The sequence below is a fragment of the Macrobrachium nipponense genome, chromosome 42 (genome assembly GCF_015104395.2).
Source record: "Macrobrachium nipponense isolate FS-2020 chromosome 42, ASM1510439v2, whole genome shotgun sequence".
Classification (NCBI taxonomy): domain Eukaryota; kingdom Metazoa; phylum Arthropoda; class Malacostraca; order Decapoda; family Palaemonidae; genus Macrobrachium; species Macrobrachium nipponense.
The window spans coordinates 43,564,157-43,591,656 of NC_061103.1; the positions used below are offsets into that span (position 1 = coordinate 43,564,157).

Sequence of the window (27,500 nt, forward strand, 5' to 3'; positions counted from 1 at the left end):
GTACACACAAACGTACACACACCCAGATACATTACAAACACACACTCACACATATACACAACAATACTTAGTACACCGAAGAATATTCAAAGCACGATTCTTATCTGAGAAGTGACTGCGAAAGAACAATGTGGATTTCCACCCAAAGAGAAAGTGTGTTAGAATCAAGTGTTCGTTAAGAAGTTTACGAAAGCAGTGACAGGGAATTCTAAGCGCAAGAAGCAGAGATAAAGTAAGTAATGCCTCCCGTGGTAAAACAATTAAAGAAGAGAAAGCACAAGAAAGCAAGGAGAAAGCATAACTAAGTAAAGATGGGAACACAACTGAAGAAGAGAAAGCATAAATATTACAGAGAAATCATAAATAAGTCAAGAGAAAGCATAACTAAGCAAGGAGAAAGAAAGCAAGGAGAAAGCTTAACTTAAGTGAAGACAAAGAATAACTAACAGAAAGCATAACTAAGCAAGGAGAAAGCATGAGAAAGCCAGGAGAAAGCATAACTAAGTCAAGAGAAAGCATAACTAAGCAAAGAGAAAGCATAAGAAAGCAAGGAGAAAGCATAACTTACGTGAAAGAAAGAATAAATAAGAGAAAGCATAACTAAGTAAAGTGAAAGCATAAGAATGCAAAACTGAGCAAAGGGAAAGCATAAGAAATCTAACAGAAAGCATATATAAGTAAAGAGAAACCATAACTAAGTAAAGAGAAAGCAAAAGAAAGCAAAAAGAAAGCATAACTAAGTAACGAAGACCGTGAGAAAACAATAAAGAGAAAACAAATTATTGAAGAGAAAGCATAAATAAGTAAAGAGAAAGTATAAGAAAGCAAAGAGAAAGCATAACTAAGTAACGAAGGCCGAGGAAGCAATTGGAGAAGAAAAGGCTTAAGAAAGCAAAGAAAAGCACAAAAAACAGAGAAAGCATACATAAGCAAGGACAAAGCGTAACTAAGCAAAGAAAGAGCAAAAGAAAGCATAGCTAACTCAAGAGAAAGCACTAGAAAGCAAAGCAAAAGCATAACAAAGTAGAGAAAGCACGAGAAAGCAAAGAGAAAGCATAACTAACTCAAGAGAAAGCACTAGAAAGCAAAAGTATCAGAAAGTAGAGAAAGCATAAGAAAAAAAGAGAAAGTATAACTAACTGAAGAGAAAGAACTAGAAAGCAAAACCGAGTCTCGACGGCCGTGAGAAATTGTGCCAACGTCGCTTTTCAAAGATTCGTGGATCCGAGTGAATCATTCCAAGCCTTGTCAGTCATTCACGACAATCAAGTGTCTCAAATGGAATTTCATCTGAAACAAAAAAAAAAATTAATGTTTACTAGAACATATATTTATTTAGGAAATATATATATTTCTTTGGAAGAGAAATAAAAGATATTACGAGCTTCAGATGAACTGCTTAAACTAGTCTCCTAAGGTCTGGTGCAAGTCTCCAATATTGGTTTTTTACATAGAGAGAGAGAGAGAGAGAGAGAGAGAGAGAGAAACTGTATAGAAGAGGAATAATAACTAACTGCTGAATACTGGGGTAGTAACAACAGGAAGAGAGAGAGAGAGAGAGAGAGAGAGAGAGAGAGAGAGAGAGAGAGAGAGAGAGAGAGAGAGAAGTGTAAATATACAGGAAAGGAATAGATGATGAACTGCTGTAAATTGTCGTTTTGTAACAAATAGGAAATGCAAAATATTATTCAAAGAGAGAGAGAGAGAAAGAGAGAGAGAGGTAAATGATTAACTGCTGTAGATTGTCGTTGTAAAAAAAAAAACAGGAAATGCAATATATTATTCAAAGAGAGAGAGAGAGAGAGAGAGAGAGAGAGAGAGAGAGAGAGAGAGAGAGAGAGAGAGAGAGAGAGCGCCTCCCGTAACAACAAAAACAGATGCCGTACAAACGACCTTGTCCGTATTGCGATCACAATAATATCACGAATTGGAACAAAACTACTTAACGCTGATTCGTTCAGTCGGGAGTAATTCCAGATTGGCTGGAAGCTTCCAGGAAAAATAATATGTTACAGTGAAAAATGATTAATAATTGTTGGAGAGGCTGGAAAGGGGAAAATAATCCTGTAATTGGAAGATTGTTGCAGTTTAGATTGAGATGTGTAAGTACTCTGTGTAATGTGTGTGTATATATATACATATAGATATATATTTATATAGATAGATAGATAGATATGCATATAAATACGCAATCATCTGACGAAAAGAAATGTATTTCTGACCCACATCGGAGATCGAACTCATGTCTTTCAATCGAAAGGGGAAAAAAAGCAAAAAATTAATAAAATAAACTTCCACAATAACATCGGAATTACTTTATAATAAAACCAAAACCAATAAAGTAAAAGTAAATATAACGATATAGCAATGTATAACATATCGCGTATAAAATGCAGACCAAATTATTCCTACTGCCCTTTACGTAAAGGATTACATTTCACAGTAATTCGGAATATAATGCCGGGCGCTAACTAACAAGCTCTTTGCTAATTCCTCCTCCCCCCCCCTTCTCTCTCTCTCTCTCTCTGTAACATTTGTAAGCATCGTCTTCATTATGCAAAGGAAAATCATCTGTTTATGTCTGATCTGTGTTGACGTTGATGTAGGAATGAGTTTGAGTATATGGATGTGTGTATTTTTGTGTAAGAAATTCTCTCTCTCTCTCTCAAAAACACACAAACCCAAACAGACATCAATCTCTTGAATAATTAGTATCTCTCTCTCTCTGATAATCTAGTTCCAAATTACCAAAAAGGTTAGCACCAACTCTATTTTGAATCATATTTTATATACCAACAATCATGTCACCTCCAAGAACTAAAAATAACTTTGCATACAACAATCACGTCACTTCCAAGAACTAAAAATAACTTTACATACAACAATCAAGTCACCTCCAAGAACTAAAAAATAACTTTATATACAACAATCACGTCACCTCCATGAACTAAAAATAACAAAGGGTCCATAATACTACCCTGTGGGACACCAGACGACATTAGTTTAGGTTTCCCAGGAACCCTAGTAGGAACACCACCAATGGCTCATCAAAGCAAGAATTTCTAAGACCTTGAAACGGTAACAGATCAAAATAAACTATCGTTTTCCCGGTGATATTCAGTAACATAATAACATTTCAACTAGGAGCCATATTGCTCTCATCAAATGAGACTCGGCCAACAAATATAGCAGGATAGATGCTGCCTTCATTAAGCAAGGCATAATTAAAAGGCTGGTCAACTGGGACTCCTAACTACCTCATAATTAATTAGGCAAAGGAGATGGTTGCTGGGATGTTATCAGAATTCTCATATGTCCAGTAAGATGACCGACTGATAAATAGTATTCCTTTCCTTCCCCTCGGCTTGGTTAATAATAAGGGTAGCATTTTTAGATAATTATCTTCCAGGAAATATAAATAGCGTGATGTGTTTTGGAATGAAAACCTTCACTTTCACACACACACAAAAAGAGACCGCATACAAAACTTATAGATAAATAATCTTCTTCTCAGCTTGATCCCTAATCGGGGTCGCAGTTTTTGTTGAGCCTTTTAAATGGAATAGACAGTCAGTGTGTTGCGTATTTTTTTTAAGAATAAAAAGGACCGTCAATTTCGAATTAACAGAAAAAACACGCACAAAACATCCTGGACAATTAGTGAACAAACATCATACCGAGGCCCGGAGGAGTTTTGCTACGGATTCCATAGATTCATCTCTCAGTTAACCTCCATTTTCTGTTATGGTAGTTTTCCATTAAAAAAAAATTAAAACAAACTAAATGTTATACACAAAACTCCCATTCACTAAGCAAAAAAAAAAAAAAAAAAAAAAAAAAAAAAAAAAAAAAAAAACAACATTTCAGTCTCTCAACGTCCGGTCACTGATAATAATTATGATTGTTAGTTCTTTTTTTTCTGGGTACACTACTGTCTTCCAAAAAAAAATGTCTATGCATTGACCTCGTCATATTTTTAATTATCCATCTTTTGAAGGTTTTTCTAGCAATCTATCTTATACGGAGATGAAATTTTCATTCATTTATACATACGTACATACAAACATAGTATAAACGCCTAATCAGTCTTATTTTAACAAGATATAATATATATATATATATATATATATATATGTATATATATATATACACATATATATAATATTGTTGGGATAAGCTTGGCAATAAAAAGCCTTAAATTCCAAAATGAAGAAAACTTTGAAGCTTCCAGGGAAGAGAGAGAGAGAGAGAGAGAGAGAGAGAGAGAGAGATTAAACCCAATGAATATCTTTTAGTCTCCCAAAACAGATGCTATCAAATCTTAGCTTCTGTAGCAAGAGAGAGAGAGAGAGAGAGAGAGAGAGAGAGAGAGAGAGAGAGTGGGTAGGAATAGGGGGCTTAGGCAGCCCGGAGGTCAATAGAGAGAAGGGGGCGTGTCTAGACGGGGGTCAGATGTGGTCCGTCTCCTATTTCTCCCCCCGCCCCACACCATCTCTCCATTCCTACTACCCCCCACTCCACCCATCCCCCAACTAATCCAGGGCAGTTACTTAGTCCCCACTCCCTCTCTCTCTTCCTCCCTATGCCATCTGGACCTATTGCCTTCCCCCCCCCCCCATTCTCTCGCTCTCTCTCTCTCTCACTTCCGTACCCGGCTCTTCCTCTTCCATACCCAATTATTTGTTTCATATTTTTATCCCGATTTTCTTTACAATTTCTCTATCTATTTCTTGTTTATCTTATTATTTCTGTAGTACATTTTCCATCTCAAGCATTTTTCTCATTCTTAATTGTTCCTTTTTTTTTCGTATTCATTATGGCAGTCGACTATTTATTGTCTCATTTATATTTTGTGCAAAATCTTTCTTGATTTAAAAAAAAAAAAAACAAAAAAACTGCCGCCTAAAGAACGAAGGAGGTGGGAGGACACGCACTACGTAGCGTTTTCCGGCTAGCCGTCGACGACGACTCCTGAACGCGCCTGCCGATGATTGGGTTCGTTACCCGTCTGAGGAGGAGGAGGAAGAGGAAGAAGAAGAAATCTTTGCTCTCTCTCTCTCTCTCTTTCATTTATCTTCGACGACAGTCGTTAAGAGCGCCAAGCGTGCACCGAACACGAGAGAGAGAGAGAGAGAGAGAGAGAGAGAGAGAGAGAGAGAGAGAGAGAGAGAGAGAGTTACAAGAATTAAGATGTCTCAAAGACTTATTAGGGAGAGAAAGAGTTACTAGGATTAGGATGTCTCAAAGACTTATTAGAGAGAGAGACTTTCAAAATTCTTTATTACATTGCAAAATGGTTATTAAACACATTGAGAGAGAGAGAGAGAGTAGGATGTCTCAAAGGTTTTCTCTTACTAATAAGTTATAATTACTTTTCATTACATGTCCATGTTATATGTGTAAATATAATGCTTACTTCTTAAATTTCTTAACGATAATTTAACAAATAAAAAAAATGGATATTTCCATCAATCAATCAATTATAATCATTACCTTTTAACAATCGTGCATCTTTTATGAGAAGTTTTCATAAGAATTGGATATAATGACGAATTATTGCATGATAAATATTGGATATGATGATGAATTATTGCATAATAAATATTGGATATAATGATGAATTATTGCATAAGATGCAATCATTTAAGACATTTTTTTCAATAATAACTGAAATTTATACGGGAAATTTTCATAAAAGAATTGGGTAATATTGATCAATTCCTTCATAAAATGCGATGCTTTATGATAAATGACTATTTTTTCAATAATAATTGAAATTCATATCAGAAATTACCATAATAAAATGGGGTAATATTGATCACTTCTTCCTTAAAACGCGATAATTTATGATAAAATTTCTTTAATAAATGTGAATTTGTGATAAATCCATGAAAACGGGCATTTTATGATAAATAAACCCATAATAAAATTATCCCATTAAAAATTGACAATTGAGTCCGGTTAATGAAAACATTAAAATAAAATGATTTTCAAGATGGTTAAACGGTTGAAAATCCAACGCTAAGAATAATATTGTGGAGTTTTTTTTTTTTTAGTGTGTGTGTGCGCGTTTTTTTTTTTTTTTGGGGGGGGGGTTGGATGGGGAGGGGGTGTCCCCAGGGGGCAACAGGTGAAAGATGCTACCTGGCTCTGTTTTGGATGATGACGAAGACTATAATCCAGTTCTCTGCTATGCTCTCTCTCTCTCACACACAGACACACACTTATCTAATCATTTAAGCATTATGCGATATTCAACGCCCTTTCAATTAGTATATGTTCCTATCACACCCTTCTTTTTTCGATTGCCTACAGGTTTTTTTTTTTACTTTTTTTTAATCTCCTTGGCCGGAGACTAGCCCCGCCCCTACAAGACGTTGCGAAGGGCGGGGTCCTACGGCAGCAGCGGCGTCCCCTTTGAAGTGACGTCAGCCCGTGGGGGATCCTTAAGGAACCTATTTCACCTGCGTTTTCGTTTAATTTATTCCGTTCTTCCTTACCCTTTCCCATCTCTCTCTCTCTCGTTCTCAATCTGTCTGTCTGTCTGTCTCTCTTTCTGTCCATTTCTATCACTCTCTCTCTCTCTCACCCTCGATTTCTCTCTCCCTATCTCAGTCACTCTCTTTTTCCTTTCCTACCTTCTCTCTCTTTCTCTATCTTACTTGCTCTCTATCTCTCTCTTTCTGTCCATTTCTATCACACTCTCTCTCTCTCTCTCCTCCCTCAATTTCTCTCTCACTATCTCAGTCACTCTCTCTCTCTCTCTCTTCAGCTTGCATTAGCCTCCCAACGTCTGGTGCAAGATTCAGAGCACTGGTATCTAAAAGGCAAGAAAAGGTTAAAACGGTTTGGGAGGTAGGAGATCTCCGCCCCCTCCCTCAATCTCCCTCACACCAGCCTCCTCCTCCTCCTCCATTTTGGTCTCCCGAATGAGAGCGAGTTTTTTTTTTTTCTTCTTGTCTCTTTCCTTCCCTGCAGGAATAAAGTGAAAGGCGGGCGCCATTATGTCTGGCAGTTCGATGAACTCCTGGCATCCCGGAGAGAGAGAGAGAGAGAGAGAGAGAGAGAGAGAGAGATGAACACTGCATCAGAGACTGTCTCTCTCTCTCTCTTTACAACGTCAAACTTTCTCTCTCTCTCTCTCTCTCATCTCGGATGCTGGAAGCTCACTAAACTACAAGCAAGCGAGAGAGAGAGAGAGAGAGAGAGAGAGAGAGATGAACACTGCATCAGAGACTGTCTCTCTCTCTCTTTACAACGTCAAACTTTCTCTCTCTCTCTCTCCTCTCGGATGCTGGAAGCTCACTAAACTACTAGAGAGAGAGAGAGAGAGAGAGAGAGAGAGAGAGAGATGAACACTGCATCAGAGACTGTCTCTCTCTCTTTACAACGTAAAACTCTCTCTCTCTCTCCTCTCGGATGCTGGAAGCTCACTAAACTACTAGAGAGAGAGAGAGAGAGAGAGAGAGAGAGAGAGAGAGAGAGAGAGAGAGAAATATGAACGCTGTATTAGGGGGGGATATCGCTCTCTCTCTTTTGGATGCTACAGGCTCATCAAAACTACCAGAAATAATGCTGTTGGAGAGAGAGAGAGAGAGAGAGAGAGAGAGAGAGAGAGAGAGAGAGAGAGAGGAACACTGCAGTAGAGCCTCCATCTCTCTCTCTACGAAACACGCCCTACACGCTCATTCCCGTACACTAGGGACCAGGATCTGTCGATGGCTATAATGACTCTTCTTCATTATATACACACGCGCACACACATACATACATACATACATATTCTATATATATATATATATATATATATATATATATATATATATATATATATTGTAACATAAAAAAAATCTCTCTCTATGGTAAGGATTTACAAGGAGAATATATCAGGAAACAGTGACAACCCACTATAACTTAAAATGTACTTTAATAACAATTAGTAAGGAAATTAAAGTCACAAACAGAACATTAAACAAATTACGGACGCATTGCACAAAAGCAAAGACTCGCCATACAGCACTTCATCAAGACTACTCATCACTAATCACTGCATTTTACAGTATAATACCCAAGTCACAAAGCTTTACATCAACACAACATATAATTCACTGTAACATCAAAAAGTTAGTGGCAACCAACGTTACATCACACAAGAAAAACGTCCAAATGGATAAACAATACATTACCATATATTCCTCAAAACTTGATACACTATTATAATCACTTGTTTGTTTCAGCTCCAACGAAAATCATCGTTTTGGGCCTTTATATACCCGACTCACGCTAGACATCCATGGACCAAATATCATATTTTCGGTACATTATCCTTGGCGACTACCGCCTACGCCAAGCGCTACTGCCATCTGTTGTCTAGTGTACACACTTTTTTTGTATGCAAATATCAATTTTCAACCTTTTATGCAATTGTTTTTACATTCAATAAATTCAATATTCCTTTACATTCCCCCCCCTTTTAACTCAGCGGCTCTCTCCTCAGTCCATGCTGAATTTTCACTCTTACAGTCTTAAACATTAGCTACTTCCCTTCAGCAACTATCGGAGACTGCCACGTCGTTGGTAACAAGCACTTTCCTTTAAGTAATCAACAGATCTAGAGAGAGAATCTTTCGATAGTCTGTACACATTCTTGCACTTCCGTCAGGTTTGTCGACTAGAATACATGGGCTAGCCCATTCACTATGGCTTTCCTCTGCTAGTCCGTGTTTCAGTAAATAAGCAACTTCGGTCTTTAACTGTTGTTGTTGCCTCGGCGACATTCTGTATGGACGCTGACTTATTGGCGTCTCTTCTCTCACCTGATTTTATGCTGTACTCCTTTTATCCTTTTAGGATGGTCTGAAAATAGATCTGAAAAGTTTTGAATTAGCACTTTAAAATCATGCTGCTGTTCATCAGATAAATGAATACATAACTTCCTAAATTTTCATCATCACTCAAAAATAATCTGTATTTTTTAATCTAAGTTCATTTCTTCTTCAACGTCTTTTTCATCATCCTCTTTTGCAATTGACAACACTCCACTGGATTCGTTATACTTCTTTAATTTGTTAATATGGAAAGTTTTAACTTCCTCCGTTTTGTAGGAAATTGAATTCGATAATTAACATCACTTACTTTTTCCTTCACCGTGCAAGGTCCTATATACTTTTGGTTAAAAACCTTACCAGCTGTAGGGAGATACACTAGAACCTTATCTCCTATGTCGAGTTCACGTTTTGCAACCTTTTTGTCGTAATTTCTTTTCATCTCTTCTTGTACTACTTTAAGATTCTCATGTGCTACTTTCCATATTTTCTTTATTTTTTCCTTCATTTCTTGTAACGTGCTAGAATCCTTCCCATCTGAAATCAACTGATTCTTTATCGCCTCCATGGGTGACCTTACCTGATGGACATATACTAACTGAAAAGGAGAATAACCCAACGATGAATGTACGCTATCACGAACGGCAAATAGCAACATTGGTATGTAGACATCCCATTCCTTTTCATTTTCACAACAGTACGGTGCGAAGCATGGTTTTGAAGGTTCGATGAAATCGTTCGACCACTCCTTGGCTCTGTGGGTGATAAGGAGACGATAAAACAATGCTTAATATTCTGACAGGCTAAAAATGAGGTAAACTTTCTAGACGTAAAGTTGGTTCCTTGGTCGGTTTGAACTTCTTTTGGCAAACCGACCAGCGAGAAGAACTTGTTAAGCGCTTCAATTATCTTATCAGCACTCACTGTTCTTAAAGGAATAGCCTCTGGAAATCTGGTAGCACTACACATAATTGTCAGCAAATACTCGTTACCTTTGCTAGACCTAGGCAGAGGTCCTACACAATCCAAAACCAGTTTCTCAAAGGGTTCTCCTGGAAACTTCAATGGGTTGCAATGGCATCACCTTAGGGTCATGTTGAGCTTTACCTACTTTTTGACATAAATCACAATTTTTACAATATTCACTACAATCTTTCTGCATCTTAGGCCAAAAAAATACCTTAATAATTTCTCATAAGTTTTGTTTATACCTAAATGACCAGAATAACTACAGTCATGAGCAACTTCCTAGAACAAAAATTCCTATAACTACTTGGAATGACCACTGTCTACAACATCATTAACATTTCTTTACTCTTGAACTTCCTCATTAGGATTCCATCCTTTAAAAAGTAACACTTGCCTTCCTTCTCGATATCATTTATATCAAACAAGGGCATTATCTCTTATTACCTTCAAATTATCATCTTCAATTTGAGATTTAACAAATTCTTCCTTATTAACTTTCAGCATTCGCAAAGGAGTACTGACTTTACTTACTTGTAGTGTTTCCGGACTATCTTTAAACAAGTTTTGTAAATCCAAACCGTCGTCATCATTTACCTTTCCTTCGGCACTCTACTTCTTGTAGTAACTGCACAAGCAGGAAATAAGTTTGGAAATGTACCTTCAACTTCGTAATAAATGAAAGAATTAAAGGTTTTTCTGTCAAATTGGATTACTGCTACCAAAAAACTTTGTCTCCACGACAAATCATTTCCAAGATAACCTCTACTCCTGGACACTGGGATTTCTCTCACCAAAGCAATTTTAACATATCCCGAAATTAACGGAGTTTCTAACCTTACTTCTACTAATGGAGCTGAAAATTCAGGTCCAAACCCACGCAGAAGTACATACTCTCCAGTATCCTTGCCACTGGTCATACATTTTTCTTATCATTACAGACTGTACCGCTCAGGTATCTCTTAACCACCTTACTTTCCTTTTTTCAACACAAGGGAGGTGTAACCAACCATCTCCCATAAAAAGGTCATACAATTCAGTACCTTTGGATGTGGAACTTCTCTTTCAGTAGTCTCACTCCATTTCCTTTTACAATATCCTCAATACAACCAACATTACTAACATTTTGAACATCATTGTTACCTATTTGTAACCTATATTCTCATCAAACATCACATATATTATTACTGTCTATGCTATCGTTACAATACCTCTTACCTGGCCTAAGGGGAGAAGCAAACAAAACAAGGACCTCTGTCACCACATGCTTGTGGTTATTCAACAATGCAATGGTATTTTCAGGTTTATGATCATCCTTAAAATGTACAGGTTTATCTTTAACTTTATTTACCACTTGAATTGGACGGTTTATTGTGCGATGTGGACAACTCCTACTGATGTGTCCTGGTTTGCCCACACTGAAACATACAAAATCTCTAAAATTTTCGCCTATATTTTGGTAACTAGTAGGTGTAAACTGATCATTTACACTGTATCCTGCTTTTCCAGCACTAACACTAGGACCAGAATTATATTGACTTTCGCCCCACCCTCTACCACCTCTATTAAAGGATTTATTATAGACTCCACGAGATGATACCTGTGAACCTCGTTAGTCTTACCTTGTGCCTTGTAATTTTGCTGCTATTCCCAAACTCTGCTCCTTCCAATTTTAGGAGTGGACGTCAATATTATATAGCTTATGGGTCAATGCATAATTATCAGACAATCTAGTGGCTTCATCGACATTATCTACATCACGTCATCAAATATGTTTTAATAAGTGGATTAATACCATCCTTGAACTGCTCAAGCAAGATAAGTTCCTGAAGTTTACCGAAATCACCATTAACTTCTCGGGCATTCATCCACCTATCATACCACAGGTGTTGTTCCCGTGCATACTCCATATGAGTACGACTGTCTCTTTTTATCCAGCTTCTGAACTTCTCTCTATACCTCTCTGGCACCCATTCATAAGCCTTCAAAACTTCAGATTTAACTCTCTCATAATCCTTGGAATCATCTAAAGATAAGGGCAGCAAATACTTCCCTAGCCTTTCCTCGAAAGGAGGTTTGAACCAACGTGCTCCATGACGTTCTCGGCCATTCACGCTGTTCTGCTACTTTCTCAAATTGTAAAAAAAAAGTGGCATCCACTTCATTTTCAACAAAAATTGGTACACTTTTTACTGCATGTCTATTCTAAAAGATTTTGGTATTTCTCTGGACTTTTCTTCTACTTCAAGTTTCTTCATCTCTAGCTCGATCCTCTTTTGCTCAACCTCTTTCTCAGCTTCTATCTTCTTTTGTTGCTCAACCTCAATCTTCCTAACCTTTTCAGCTCTCTCATTTTCTAACTTCTTTAGTTCAACAACTTCTCATTCTCTAATCTAACTATTTGCAAATGAAATCTGCATCTGCTCAACACTCATCCCTTCATAAAAAAGTTTGGACTTTTTTGGTTTAACCCTGCGTGACTTGGTTTTTTTCACGTACGGCTTTGGCACCTTCCTCTTCACTTGCACTACCCTCTGTATTATTTTCACTAGCGCTTTGCTGGCTATCAGTTTCTTCCTCTTCCCAACTCATTAGTAACAACCCTTCCTTATCAGACAAAATGCCTAAAGTCATTAGCGCCTCACTTACTTTATTTGAGATTTCTTGCTTCCTTGCAGATTCTGATACTTCTACATTATAGTACCTAGCTAGAACAATCCAGTCTATTTTAGTTATACCTTCTAACTTTTCACCACTAGGACTACGTATGAAATCTTTCAAAATCAAACATCTTTAATAACCTGCTCAAAATAACACAGCAAGACAAATATAGCACTAAACACGTATCACAACTCTCCCCCCTCTCTAAAGTACATGGAGTACTGAAAAGCAATTAACAGTAAGGATACGTCAAGTTATGGTCGAATACGTTCGACATGAAGAAAGCAACAATTAATAAGGATACGTTTCGGGTTTCGTTCGATAGAATGAGTAAACAATGAGTTATGGATAGTTTGAGTTTCGTTCGATAGAATGAGCAAAAACTGAGTAGGGATACGTTCGGGTTTCGTTTGACAGGCCCCCATGTAACATAAAAAAAAATCTCTCTCTATGGTAAGGATTTACGAGGAGAATATATCAGGAAACAGTGACAACCCACTATAACTTAAAATGTACTTTAATAACAATTAGTAAGGAAATTAAAGTCACAAACAGAACATTAAACAAATTACGGACGCATTGCACAAAAGCAAAGACTCGCCATACAGCACTTCATCAAGACTACTCATCACTAATCACTGCATTTTACAGTATAATACCCAAGTCACAAAGCTTTACATCAACACAACATATAATTCACTGTAACATCAAAAAGTTAGTGGCAACCAACGTTACATCACACAAGAAAACGTCCAAATGGATAAACAATACATTACCATATATTCCTCAAAACTTGATACACTATTATAATCACTTGTTTGTTTCAGCTCCAACGAAAATCATCGTTTTGGTCCTTTATATACCCGACTCACGCTAGACATCCATGGACCAAATATCATATTTTCGGTACATTATCCTTGGCGACTACCGCCTACGACAAGCGCTACTGCCATCTGTTGTCTAGTGTACACACTTTTTTTGTATGCAAATATCAATTTTCAACCTTTTATGCAATTTTACATTCAATAAATCAATATTCCTTTAAGGCTACACCCGTGAGTGAGACGGACACCTCATAAATAACAAAATAAATATTAACTACAAATCTGTATTTGGGATGAAGTCGCCAGCTGGCCCTTCTATCTATCCTTCTGAACACCCAATTCGTGCTTAAATACAGCCGCGAATAATTATAATTATCAGGTACTTAAATTATTGTTGCTTAAGTTAACGTGGGTTTTACCTGACTTTGCATGAAGGTCTCTTGTGTGGTCGTAAATTAAATCTGGAACCTGCTTACTGAAGGAAGTGTCCTATCCACTGCATTAATATATATATATATATATATATATATATATATATATATATATATAAACTCTTGAAACAATCCATAAAAATGTTTTATATGTACTTGAAAGATTGCAACAAAAAACTTCCCAGTTATCTAGTTATTCGTAATTAACTCACTACTCTCTCTCTCTCTCTCTCTCTCCTCTCTCTTCCTCTCTCCTCTCATCTCTCCTCTTTTTATATATAATATATCTTTATATAATATATATATATATATATATATAATATATATTTGCTTTTTATTTACTAAATTATTTCAGTTGACCAATTTTAAAAGTTTTTCTTAAATATTAGCGATCTTTAACATACTTCTTTATTCAATTTTATTATAATATATATATATAATATATTATATATCATATATCTATATATCTATATATAATCAATCTAAATCCCTATATTGATCTACCTACCTATCTATCTACGTCTTGACAGCACGGAGGTGGTCTTATCAGCCACTAATCAGCCGTGCAATTCCTCATTCTTTTGTCGTCTTGTTGTTTCAGCCAGTAGCACTATTTTTCCTACCGCTAGTCTCGAGCGCTTTTCGCCTATCTTTTGTTTTAAGGGGAAATGACGCCCGCTGAATTTCTTAAAGAGTCTCTCCTAGCGGCCCCCCCAATCCCCCCCATCCCCACTTGCAGGTATCTCCTGAACTCCAACTCTCTCTCTCTCTCTCTCTCTCGAATGGAAAAACGTTTTGGTTTTCAAACATGCAAATATCTCTTTCAGTTTTGGTCATTAACGTGGAAATTCTTGATTTTCTCTCTCTGTCATGGAGTATTTACTTAATATCTCTCTTACATACACTGAGAGAGAGAGAGAGAGAGAGAGAGAGAGAGAGAGAGAGAGAGAGATTGTACGTTTCTCTTCCATAAACTGAATGCCTCTCTGATCTCTATTACCTAACATAAACACGTTGACATATACCTAACTACTTCTCTCTCTCTCTATAGGACACAGATCCTTCCTATGGCAGGATGACTTCTCTGACAAATTCCTTGGGAATCCTGATGTGAAATATTAACATTGAAGTGACACTTCCCATGATAATATCAGACATTCGTGTGATATAAAAAAAAATATAAAAAAAAACATCTGGAAAGAGAGGAATAACACCCCCCAAACAGAGCAGAGGCTGGCAGACCAAGTAAGGAACATAAAGAAAAAGAACTGGCTCTCCCCAACAGAAAGAGAAGAACTGGAAAGGGAAATATCACACGACAACGAATTACACGAAGACGAACTGAGAGACGATGCCACAGAAGACGACAGGGAGGATGAGGTATCAAACAACGACACACGAAGAAACACCGACGAAGTAACAGAGAGGACGGAATGGGTAGAAAAGATTAGACAATGGATGGAGCCAGATACAGAGAGAACAAAGATCCCCTCCATGAAAGCCTACAACACCAAGAAATTAAGGGAGAAAACAAGTGAGGTCAATGAAATAATGGGCCTAATACACACCACCAGTATCACAGAAACAAATAACTTGACATATGCAGGAGCAAGATTAGTAGCAGAACTGATGGGGATTCGAACACCAACACCACCGTCACAACCAACCCAACAGAAACCAAAACAGCAACCTCCTTGGAAAAGGCGCCTGGAAAAGCAAATCATGGTGATGAGATCTGACTTGAGTAAACTGAAAGAGATGGCAGAAAAAAGGCTAAGAAGCAAGAAAACAAGGGAGGAACTCAACGAGAAATACAAAGTACAAGAGAGGGGACTAAACAACACAATAGAAGATGTAAAACAGAGGCTTAAGGCCAAAGCACACAAGATCCAACGGTACATGAACAGGAATAAGGGATACCAACAGAACAAACTATTCGGAACCAACCAGAAAAGACTATACAGCCAACTAAGAGGGGAAGACCACCACCCAGAAATTCCTGAAGCCGAACCAAGAAAAAAAAAAAAAAAAAAAAAAAAAAAAATAAGAGACTCTGGGAAAACATATGGAGCAATCCGGTATCACACAACAAACATGCAACATGGCTCCAGGAAGTCAAGGAAGAAGAAACAGGGAGAATAAAACAAAGATTCACAGACATCACGACAGACACAGTCAGACACCAACTAACGAAAATGCCAAACTGGAAAGCCCCAGGTCCGATGAAGTCCATGGATACTGGCTCAAAACTTCAAGGCCCTACACCCACGAATAGCAGAACAACTCCAGCATTGTATCTCAAATCACCAAGCACCCAAATGGATGACCACAGGAAGAAACATCCTTAGTACAAAAAGACAAGAGTAAGGGAAATATAGCCAGTAATTAACAGGCCTATCACCTGCCTACCAATAATGTGGAAGTTATAACAGGTATCATCAGTGAAAGGCTATACAACTACCTAGAGGAGACAACACCATCCCCCACCACAGAAAGGCTGCAGAAGGAAGTGTAGGGGCACAAAAGACCAGCTCCTGATAGACAAAATGGTGATGAAGAACAGTAAAAGTAAGAAGGAAACCAACCTAAGCATGGCATGGATAGACTATAAGAAAGCCTTCGACATGATACCACACACATGGCTAATAGAATGCCTGAAAATATATGGGGCAGAGGAAAATACCATCAGCTTCCTCAAAAATTACAATGCGCAACTGGAATACAATACTTACAAGCTCGATAAGACTAGCAGAGGTTAATATCAGGAGAGGGATCTTCCAGGGCGACTCACTGTCCCCACTACTCTTCGTAGTAGCCATGATTCCCATGACAAAAGTACTACAGAAGATGGATGCCGGGTACCAACTCAAGAAAAGAGGCAACAAAATCAACCATCTGATGTTCATGGACGACATCAAGCTGTATGGTAAGAGCATCAAGGAAATAGATACCCTAATCCAGACTGTAAGGATTGTATCTGGGGACATCAGGATGGAGTTTGGAATAGAAAAAATGCGGCCTTAGTCAACATACAAAAAGGCAAAGTAACGAGAACTGAAGGATAAGCTACCAGAATGGGAGCACAACATCAAACACATAGATGAGACAGGATACAAATACCTGGGAATAATGGAAGGAGGAGATATAAAACACCAAGAGATGAAGGACACGATCAGGAAAGAATATATGCAGAGACTCAAGGCGATACTCAAGTCAAAAACTCAACGCCGGAAATATGATAAAAGCCATAAAAACACATGGGCAGTGCCAGTAATCAGATACAGCGCAGGAATAGTGGAATGGACGAAGGCAGAACTCCGCAGCATAGATCAGAAAACCAGGAAACAAATGACAATACACAAAGCACTACACCCAAGAGCAAATACGGACAGGACGTATACCATAAACACGAAAGGAAGGAGGGAGAGGGAAACTCTAAAGTATAGAGGACTGTGTCAACATCGAAAACAGAGCACTGGGGCAAAATATCTGAAAACCAGTGAAGACGAGTGGCTAAAGAGTGCTGGGAAGAAGGACTAATAAAAGTAGACGAAGACCCAGAAATATACAGAGACAGGAGAAAGACAGAAAGAACAGAGGACTGGCACAACAAACCAATGCACGGACAATACATGAGACAGACTAAAGAACTAGCAGCGATGACAATTGGCAATGGCTACAGAGGGGAGAGCTAAAGAAGGAAACTGAAGGAATGATAACAGCGGCACAAGATCAGGCCCTAAGAACCAGATATGTTCAAAGTATGATAGACGGAAATAACATCTCTCCCATATGTAGGAAGTGCAATACGAAAAATGAAACCATAAACCACATAGCAAGTGAATGCCCGGCACTTGCACAGAACCAGTACAAAAAGAGGCATGATTCAGTGGCAAAAGCCCTCCACTGGAGCCTGTGCAAGAAACATCAGCTACCTTGCAGTAATAAGTGGTACGAGCACCAACCTGAAGGAGTGATAGAAAACGATCAGGCAAAGATCCTCTGGGACTATGGTATCAGAACGGATAGGGTGATACGTGCAAACAGACCAGACGTGACGTTGATTGACAAAGTCAAGAAGAAAGCATCACTCATTGATGTCGCAATACCATGGGACACCAGAGTTGAAGAGAAAGAGAGGGAAAAAATGGATAAGTATCAAGATCTGAAAATAGAAATAAGAAGGATATGGGATATGCCAGTGGAAATTGTACCCATAATCATAGGAGCACTAGGCACAAACCCAAGATCCCTGAAAAGGAATCTAGAAAAAACTAGAGGCTGAAGTAGCTCAGGACTCATGCAGACACATAAGAAGTGTGTGATCCTAGAAAGGCACACATAGTAAGAAAAGTGATGGACTCCTAAGGAGGCAGGATGCAACCCGGAACCCCACACTATAAATACCACCCAGACGAATTGGAGGACTGTGATAGAGCAAAAAAAAAAAAAAAAAAAAAAAAAAAAAAAAAAAAAAAAAAAATAATAAATAATAAAATAATAATAATATTAATAATAATAATAATAATTGTTAAGAAATTCACAGTCTCGTGAAGAACAATCTGTTATAAAAAGTCCACAATTATATATTTTTCTTTATATAGTAATACACTTTAATATATAATTGTAGATTTTTATAGTAATAATAATAATCAATAATAATAATAATAATAATAATGATAATAATAATAATAATAATAATAATCATAATAATAATAATAATAATAATAATAAAACGAGCATTTGGTCGCGTGAATAACATGAACTAAAATGCAGGTGAAAAATGAATGAAGAAATAAATGAATAAACACGAGCCAAAATGCAGATAAAAAAAATGAATAATGAAAGAAAGATGGCTATGTGAATAATATGAGCCAAAATGCACATGAAAAATAAAAAAAAATGAATAATGAAATGCATGAATAAATATTGAAGGTTCGAAGGGTGAATTCGTCCATTTTGCAAATTTAAATGAAATAGAAGATAATGAAGAAATACAACAGGAAACGAATTAGATATTATAGATAATTCTGACTAATGACGTACTATACAATTCATGTAATTCATGAAAAAAAAATATATGGTATAAAAATAGTATAACAGTAAAACCATTAAATGATATAGATCGTTCTGAATTATGACGTATATAATTTACGTATTCTGTAAATTCAGAGACCTTTAAATTCAAGCGATATAATGATTACCAATAACTATCATTATTCCATATAATGTTTTTCATCTATAACTATGCTCCGACTATGCGGCTATCATTGCTACTTAGTAGTAGTAGTTTTACTACCACCACTATTATTATTATTATTATTGTATTATTATATTATTTATTATTATTATTATTATTATTATTTTATTTATTATTATTATTTTTAATCTATTTAAAATTAAGTAAGGACTTGGCAGCTTGGTTAAAAGCTATATTGAGTAATAATGAATGATTTTGGATGATGATGATGATGATGATGATAATAATAACTACTTTTTTGTCGTTGTTCTTGTGTGTGTGTGTGGGGGGGGGGGATGTTAGGAAACCCATTGGAAAAGCCTAAAAATGTCTGAAAAATGTTTCGTGTTGAGTTAAAGATACAGGAATTTTACGATAGGATATTCATGATTTATTAGAATGAAAATGTAAAAATAAATAATGCGCATGTTAAACAGTACAGAACAATTATATTTCTAATAAAATATAGAGTATTTACTTTAATTTTCGTTGGTGAAAAAACGTGCTATTTGACCATAGATTTTAGCATGCGCCCAGAGTAAGCTAGAGGTCGGATCACACCTTGTTAACTTGCACCATAGAAAATATATTTTTAAAATCTAATATAGAATTTTCTATGGCAATTTCAATACTTCAAATAACGTATTCTATTTGACTTTCCCCACAAAAATAATATTGTATCAAAATAAAATAATTTTGGTCATTCAAATAGGCCTACAGTATTCTTCATTCAGTTTATTTCAATCACCAATTCCTCCTCTTCTTCCCTCCATTTCTCCATCTACTCTCATCCTATATTCCTCCCATCCACTCGCAATCCTCCGCTACCTTCTTATTCCTAATCATCAATTTGTACTTCTTCTCATCAGCCTTTTTTAAAACTTTTTTTTTTTCCTATTTCTTTTGCCGTGTGTATGAGGGACCCTAGTCACCCACCCTTGGGAAGCCTCCTTCTCCTCTTCTCTCCCACCCCTCCTCTCCCGGCGACCCTGGGATCACCAGAAACACTGTAAACAACTTCATTGACACAGGACTTAAAGAGAAGGCAATAACCCCCAGTGCTGAGATAGCAGATCGGCTTATATAGCCGGGCCAAGCCCTTCTCCAATCCTAGAAGAAGCAAAAGGAATGGGGGAGATTTGTGTATATATATATTCTCTCTCTCTCTCTCTTGCGATATATCCTAGTCTCACATTTTCTAAAAACTGTCTAAACATTCTATCTCTCACTCACTCACACACACTCTCTCTCCGTATCATTTAAGGTCTTGCGATATCCTAGATTCACATAAAAAAAAACTATAAAAATTCTCTCTCTCTCTCAGGAGACGTTCCTGATTATTCTCGAATGCCCTTTCTTCCCCTATCACCTCCTATCAAATCACAACATCCGAATGGTGATCCCATAGGCCTAGTCTAGTCAAGTACAGCGTATCCATGAGTCTACTAACACTACCTAAGTTTCCTGTCTAATCTAGGTTATACGACTATTTTGTTAAAGGCTTCTGTCAGCATTTTGTGTGTAAAGACTCCCCCAGGCTCGGATTACTGTTATAATCATTATAGCGAATGACGTCAAGCGCAACAACACAACAATTACCGTCAATTTCCTTAGAAGTCTTTTCATCGAACAGGATATTTGTGTGTGAACATCAACTGTCTAGGTATTTCTACATATCAAGACAAATGTCAATCACAAGCAGCCGTTAAGTGAACGTATTCAGCAAATAAATGTATGCAAGTGAAAGTCACTTAAAATGAAATGTAGTCACATAAAATTGCCATAAGTAGGCTGAAAAGTCTTTTCACCGAATACGTGATCCATGCATGAACAAGAACTAAGTCTAGGTAATAAAATTCTACATAAAACAAACACAAATAGCAAGCGGACATTAAATTAACGAATTCAGCAAACGCACATATAAACAAGTAGACGTCACTTTAAAACTAAATTAATAATGACAATTAGGAACAACAGACACATTGCACCGTACATTAACTTGAAAGTGTTAAAGTACTTGTGTTAATCAAACCTCCTACATTATCGCAAAGCGTTGATGTCTACTATATTTTGTATATGCGATGCTTAGAGACGAAAATAGACCAAAATGTTGATGTTAATATCTTCTAACTTTAATGTAAACAATAATAAAAAACATAATGGTGCATATTTATGTAGTCTAGACTGATGAGTGTAACACGCACGTAACTGTAAATGCAGAGAACGAAAGAGAAGGAAATTTGTATAAAAGAGAATAAAAGAGAGAGAGAGAGAGAGAGAGAGAGAGAGAGAGAGAGAGAGAGAGAGAGAGACCAGCCAGCCAGCAACACCACCCTTCGGAGAAGAACCTCGATAAAAAACAAACCCACACACAACTGGGTCTTCTTCCCAAGTCGTGTGTTTTAGACGGGAGAGGCCAATCTCGAAGCTTTAGACTCAATTACAGGAACATTTAGTCTTAATTACGGGAACATGATCCAGTCATAAGACTCCAATTGATGGCAGAGAAATTGGTTTGACACACACACACACACAATCTCTCTCTCTCTCTCTCTCTCTCTCTCTCTCTCTCTCTCTCTCTCAGCACCGACTCTATTGCTAACCGTTCGTTCGGTTGAGCGCAAATTACTTTCTTGAGTTTTCGGTCGTCGCTGTTTGAAATTTAACGAAAGAAAGTGGGTATAACCGGTGTTAATTAGCAGGGTGGCCGGAAATAGTCACAATTTTGGTTATAGGGAAAAAAAAAAGCCACAGAAAAAGTCATTAATTTATGGTGGCCGGTAATAATGTCACAAGAAAAAATTCACAATATTTCTTGGGGGTCTTTGTTTTATTGATATTTACCGTCTTTTGTTTATGTGTTTACGGGAATCCTCAACGGCCTTGTACTAACCATTATTACCTGGATTCGATAGCAGACGTAACAATAAATAATAAATTATCTGAATGTCCCATAATTCATGTTTCTTACACACGACACGGCATAAATATTCAAGAAAAACAACTCTCCAATGTAGCAAGAGAGCGAAAAATTGCAAGAAACTAACTGACACCAAGCTGGTGGACTGCAGGGGAGACGTAAAATTTCCGTTGTGATTCCGCAGTCAAATGATGAAATTGACAACGATTGCCGATTGTTTGTTTATTTATTTATTTATTTTTATTCACAGCAACTACCGGAAGTGAATCTTTGACATTGGCAGATATTCTGAAAAGGCTGAAGTCTGCAGCAGGCCTTATGATTCTAATACGGACCGAAAAGCAGCTTAATTAGTAAGAAAATAAAGATGACAGATAATGATAATAATGTTTTGATTTCAACGAAGCCTACATTCTCCCGATACGGACCGAAGGCGAGGAGAATTTCTTGTAAAATATTGATGCTATACGCTTAAATCCTTCGCCATATATCAGGCGTCGGTCTAACAAAGAATAATACCCGTCATTGATTGAAGCCAGAGGCTTTTGTTGTTTATACGACGTGACATTTTCAGAGTTTCTTTGACGAACGTAACACAAAGACGGTTTAACCGAAAAGGACGCCATATGTCCTTGTTACGAGACTGAGACTGAAGGAGAAAAACTTCAAAAGTTGAACGAAAGAAAACTATCCAAAATCAAGTTAACTTTCAGTGTCTTAGAGAGAGAGAGAGAGAGAGAGAGAGAGAGAGAGAGAGAGAGAGAGAGAGAGAGAGAGAGTTTAACCTTGGAGCAATAAAAAAATTTCAAGCGCTACATTTTTCTATTACAATTCGGGATCCCGCCCCCCCCCATAGGCTAATAAGATTGGTATAACAGTCACTTAATTAAATACCATGACCCGATTTTATCCTAGCCATTCTCTGTTTAACATCACTAAATAACCTAGTTAGCAGCCCTAAGACACCTGATATACTATCTATCACCATATTCACCTCGAAAGGGTTACGATAATATTCGGTCCCATGCTGGTGAGACGCTAGACCTAACCTAAGCTTCCCTTAACCTAACCTTGACAATCTTCTAGTTTTCCTTTAATCTCTTTATTATAACTTTGCTACAAAGTATACCTACATTTTTCTGACCAAATTGGAGACTTATATAGCAACACAGGCTCACAAACAGATAAAGAGTGAGATATCTGTAGCCTAAAGGCGTTAGACCCAAAGTCGACTCGATCTAACCTCAACTTTATCATTATTTTTTTTATCCCTTCCCACTTTTGTCTCTCCATCGCAGAGGGCAGGAAGGAAGGTATAACAACACTTGAGTGGCATCATTCCGCCCATCCCTCCTGCGGCCCCCTACCCCGACCAAACGGACGAGGGATGTAATGAGGGGCCTTCTCCGTTACTAATGAGATGGCGCAAATTGTTAAAACACCCGTGCGCCCGTTCCCCGATTTAATGACGAACATGTGAGACTAATATTCCCGATCTTTCCTATTTTTGTCCCTTACTCTTTAATATGTATATATTTGTATGTATGTATGTATACAGATAGATAAACATTTCGCCTTTCCTTCTTAGGAATGTGGCTTCCGAAGGTGTTGTTTTAGAAAGCTTTTGGCTGAGGTTCCTTGCCCTTGCCCTATATTTTTGTAAACTCCTACTACCTACTGTATCCTGGTTGCTATCCACTACCATCTACTAGTAGCTATCTACCAGGTATCAGTTGATCGCATGGGTTCAACACAAGGAGCAATTTTATTTAATTTAACATGCTAGAGGCGCCCTAACATGCTTGGGAAGCGAACCCAAAATTTTGGCGAATGACAACCGCCCTAAACCACTAGGTAGCACCTAGGCTATATAATAGTAGGTACTAGGCTAAGGCTCAGCCAGCACAACCATACCGAATGTATGTGTATGTGGGTGAAAGAGAGCGCAGACGGACGCGCATACACGACATCATTGCTGCTTAACCAATATATAAATGGCAAATTTAATTCCGGTAATTTCGAGAATTGCAACGTTGCAGAGTCTAATGGGGACACTTTGGTAAGGCAGTTAAAATGGGGGAAGTTTTCGTTGGCCTAGCCTAGCGTTTCAAATTTAATCACCCTATGCTTATACCAGCCAAGCTACACACGTCACGGCATCTTTATTTTAATCCTAAATTAACTCCTTTATCAGTAAACATAAATTAACCAATATGGAAAGTAATGTACTTACCAACAGATAGTAAGTATCCGTGGTCCGCACCAAGACTTCGAATGATTTCAGTACTTGCGTTTTCCTAGTGATGAACCATAAATAAATATTTTGCATATTTTTTTACATACATATTTCCCCTTCTTTATTGGTCTCCTTATTCACAACAAGCAATTAAAAGACAGACTACAATTTCGAGATAATATACGGACCTCACTCGAGCGATAATACTACGTACACCATCACAGTACTGTAATGTAAACACCACTGCCCCTCACTCATTAGGTATAACGAGTCTTTAAATTCATCTTAAAGTTATCCCAAAAACAATTCATTGCAATTCAAACGCTAATATTATTTATGAAATTTATATTAAATAAACAAATATTTTAAATATTATTTTCAGTATTTTTTTAGTATATGTTTATAATGAGGAATTACGGAACTACATTTGACTAAACCTATTGTTTACGATTGACATCAACACTGCCATTCGTCCATGCCGCCGATATCAGTTTAGAAATTATCCTTGTGAGTGTTTTGCGTGAAAACTTATCGAAATAATGATGCTGGAAGGGAAGACAATACGCAGGGCTTTAGTAAATATGGTTAATTTACTTCTCGCACTTCAGAGGTTCACGAGAAGGTGACAGTAGTGTAGCTTGAGAACTGGTTGCTACTTCAATGGAAAAGTTACCATGTTTTTCGTATGAAACTCCCAAGTTTATCATCATTCCTTCATGTAGAATGTACAATAAAAAGTATAATACTGTCAGTATCAAAAATAGCTTCCATCTTACTTAAGCAGAATCTTATGTGGCTTTCCTGTAAGGTATTAAACCTGAACTTACGAAGGTGTTCAGTGATCATTTTTTCCCTTATGCCTAGGTTGCCGTCACATGAGGAATTTTAGGTATCTTTGTCGTGAGCGCTACAGAAGCCAGATTAACAAATATTTATTTTGATTTGTGAATCAGTAAATAAGTCTAATACTTTTGCACAGACTATGCTTATGCATGAGGGCATCTTTGCGTCTCGGAACTAGCTACCAAATCTGGCCACATGTCCCCTGACCAAAGTTCGAATTGATAGCTAATTACGTTAACAAAATGAATCGCAATTCGTATATTAATGATTAAACAGCACATTTAACGACATCCTGAAATACTGTAATAAGCCGGTGTGAGACCACCTCACATATTTTTTAGCTGTAAGGTACGAAGGTCTAGCTGACAGTGGTCGGTTGCTTTGCTTCAGTTTTGTTTTAATGTTATGTATATATAATTTTTCGGTAGATCTAAGGTACTTATCCGCGGCGGCCTAGACTATGGCAGCTGCGGTTTTTCTATGCAGTTTTACTTACTGAACAAGGGTCCAGTACTAAACACGGCGAAATACATTGGACGGCCCAATCCCTAGTGGATGTCGTATCCACGGTACGTTCCTTGCAGTCCGTGCGGAGTGCTTCTGTAGAAATACCAAATATGTGCATATTTTGAGTTTTAGTAATAGCAATAATCGCAGTTGTAATGACAGTGATGTAACCAAGTGTTGAAATGTTGCAGTAACCTGTTTAGCTCTAAACTTTAATAGAAATAGGCTCGTACATCAGCCAAGTTACCTTGGAGGAATATTTTTTGAAGTCTCTCGGACACTAAAGTGCGCTAGGGACAGTGGTAGTAGTAGTAGTAGTACTACCGGTAGTGGTGGGGTTAGCCAGAACTGTTGATGGAGGCTGGAAGTAAACTGTCTTGAATACGCTCTTCCGCGGAAGAGGGAAGGGAAAACAAAAGAGGGTAAATATTGAGGATACGAGAAAGGGAGAGGAATAAGGAGGAGCGCTGGCTGAGCGTGAGTGAGGGTTGGATGAGTATAGATGCTATTCGGAGTGTCTTGTAGTTTCTTCCCTCTGTGTTAACACACCTCTTCCCCTACCCCTCACCTTACCTCTTCTCTTCCCTTGCCTCAGATATCCTGTGCGCATTTTTGTGTATGTTTTTGTATGTGTTTGATGTATTTTTAGGTAGAATTGTGTACTGTACGCTTTAGACCACAACCGCCAAAACGTGGTAGTTGCCAACACTAGGTTTGAAACCCTTTCAAATATGGTATATACTTTGGAGTGGTGATAATTCTCTCTCTCTCTCTCTCTCTCTCTCTCTCTCTCTCTCTCTCTCTCTCTCTCTCTCTCCATCAGTTGGTTGTGCATATCAGTTATCTAAGAAGCTAGTGCCTAACTCACAGCTTAAGTCTTCAGAGGCATGCAGGGTTTTTAGAGAAACCAGGCCATACCATATATTTAGAGTTTTTAGGCTTATGCCTCGGTGATCGAACCCAGGACGATTACTGAGACTAGGTTATAGTACTATTGCATCACAAGACTGTGGGAGAGATGATACCATCACGTACTGTTCACCCGGTTTTATATGAACCTTTCATCATTATCTCCTTTACGTATGGAATTTCCCACGCTATATTATCCATTCAACTTCTTATGTTCATTTCAGTGTGACCCTCCACTGTTTACTTCAAATTCTTTCGACTAGCTCCTTCAACGTTAAATTTGCATCAGTTTCTTTCACAGATAGTTTCAGTTTTGTTTTGTATTATAATGAACTGGAATACCGTAGTGACGTAAGACCTTCTGTAATATGGGTCTATGGACGGTGCCAAATACCCTCTCGTAATCAACGGGTCTGGTTTCCAGAACTGTAACTCTGTTTTGGGATTCTGTTGCAAAACGTTCTGGATGCTCATCTTCAAGAAGTTATGTTGCATCACACCTTGATACTTTTGGTTACCTAGTATCCCAGCAACTTCTTGTCCAGCATCGTGAAGTTTCCTGATGTCAGCCCAGTTCTCCTTAGAGACAGTCTGCACCGCCTCACGTCTGGTTTTTTAAAATGTGACTGTTCTAACATTCTGCTGCTAAAGGTTCTGGATGTTCATCTTCGAGCAATTCAGCTGTATCACACCAAGATATTCTTGTCAGTTTCCTTGTTTGGGTTCTCAGAATTTGAGCTTAACAGGTTAGCTATAACAAATTAAGAGTTCACTTCCTGCACCTGCTTCTCAGTTAGTTCCAGAAGCTTCTCAGTGTTCTACTTCTCTCGACTGGAGGCTGTGTGATCTATTTGGTTTCTATGGCAACCATCTAGAGGATTTTTTTTTTTTTTTTTTTTTTTTGCGGACGTCTTCAGTAGGCAAATTAGTATTAGACCAACTTCGTTGACATTCCTTTACAGAATAATGTTTACTAGTGAAGAAAGGTAGTAAGAGAGTAGAACTAAAAGAAAAAAAAACAGTTAATAAAAACTATGATTAGCAACAGTTACATAACTGATACAAATAAGCACTTAACATTGCTTAAGATAACGGGTAATAAAACTTAGAAAAATATAAGGCCAGCACATTATCCTTAT

At 37.5% G+C, this 27,500-nt stretch overlaps 1 protein-coding gene and 1 long non-coding RNA gene across 5 annotated transcripts in view; one reads left to right on the forward strand and one right to left on the reverse strand.

The window, feature by feature from the left end:
• The window catches only part of LOC135213171 (uncharacterized), a 110,202-nt gene extending 85,869 nt beyond the window's left edge, over nucleotides 1–24,333 (reverse strand). For both annotated transcript variants that reach the window (XR_010314091.1, XR_010314090.1), the window contains exon 1: nucleotides 24,100–24,333. This is a non-coding gene — a long non-coding RNA (uncharacterized LOC135213171). The remainder of the gene's footprint in view (nucleotides 1–24,099) is intronic.
• Nucleotides 1–27,500, forward strand: part of LOC135213169 (rho GTPase-activating protein 100F-like) — a 341,178-nt gene that overhangs the window by 37,483 nt on the left and 276,195 nt on the right. The window contains exon 1 of one of the 3 annotated variants that reach the window (XM_064247118.1): nucleotides 24,591–24,609. The exons of the other annotated variants lie outside the window; for them this stretch is intronic. The gene's annotated coding sequence lies outside the window, so the exon portion shown is untranslated. Of the gene's footprint in view, nucleotides 1–24,590; nucleotides 24,610–27,500 lie in introns of those variants that run through there. 3 annotated transcript variants of the gene reach the window in all.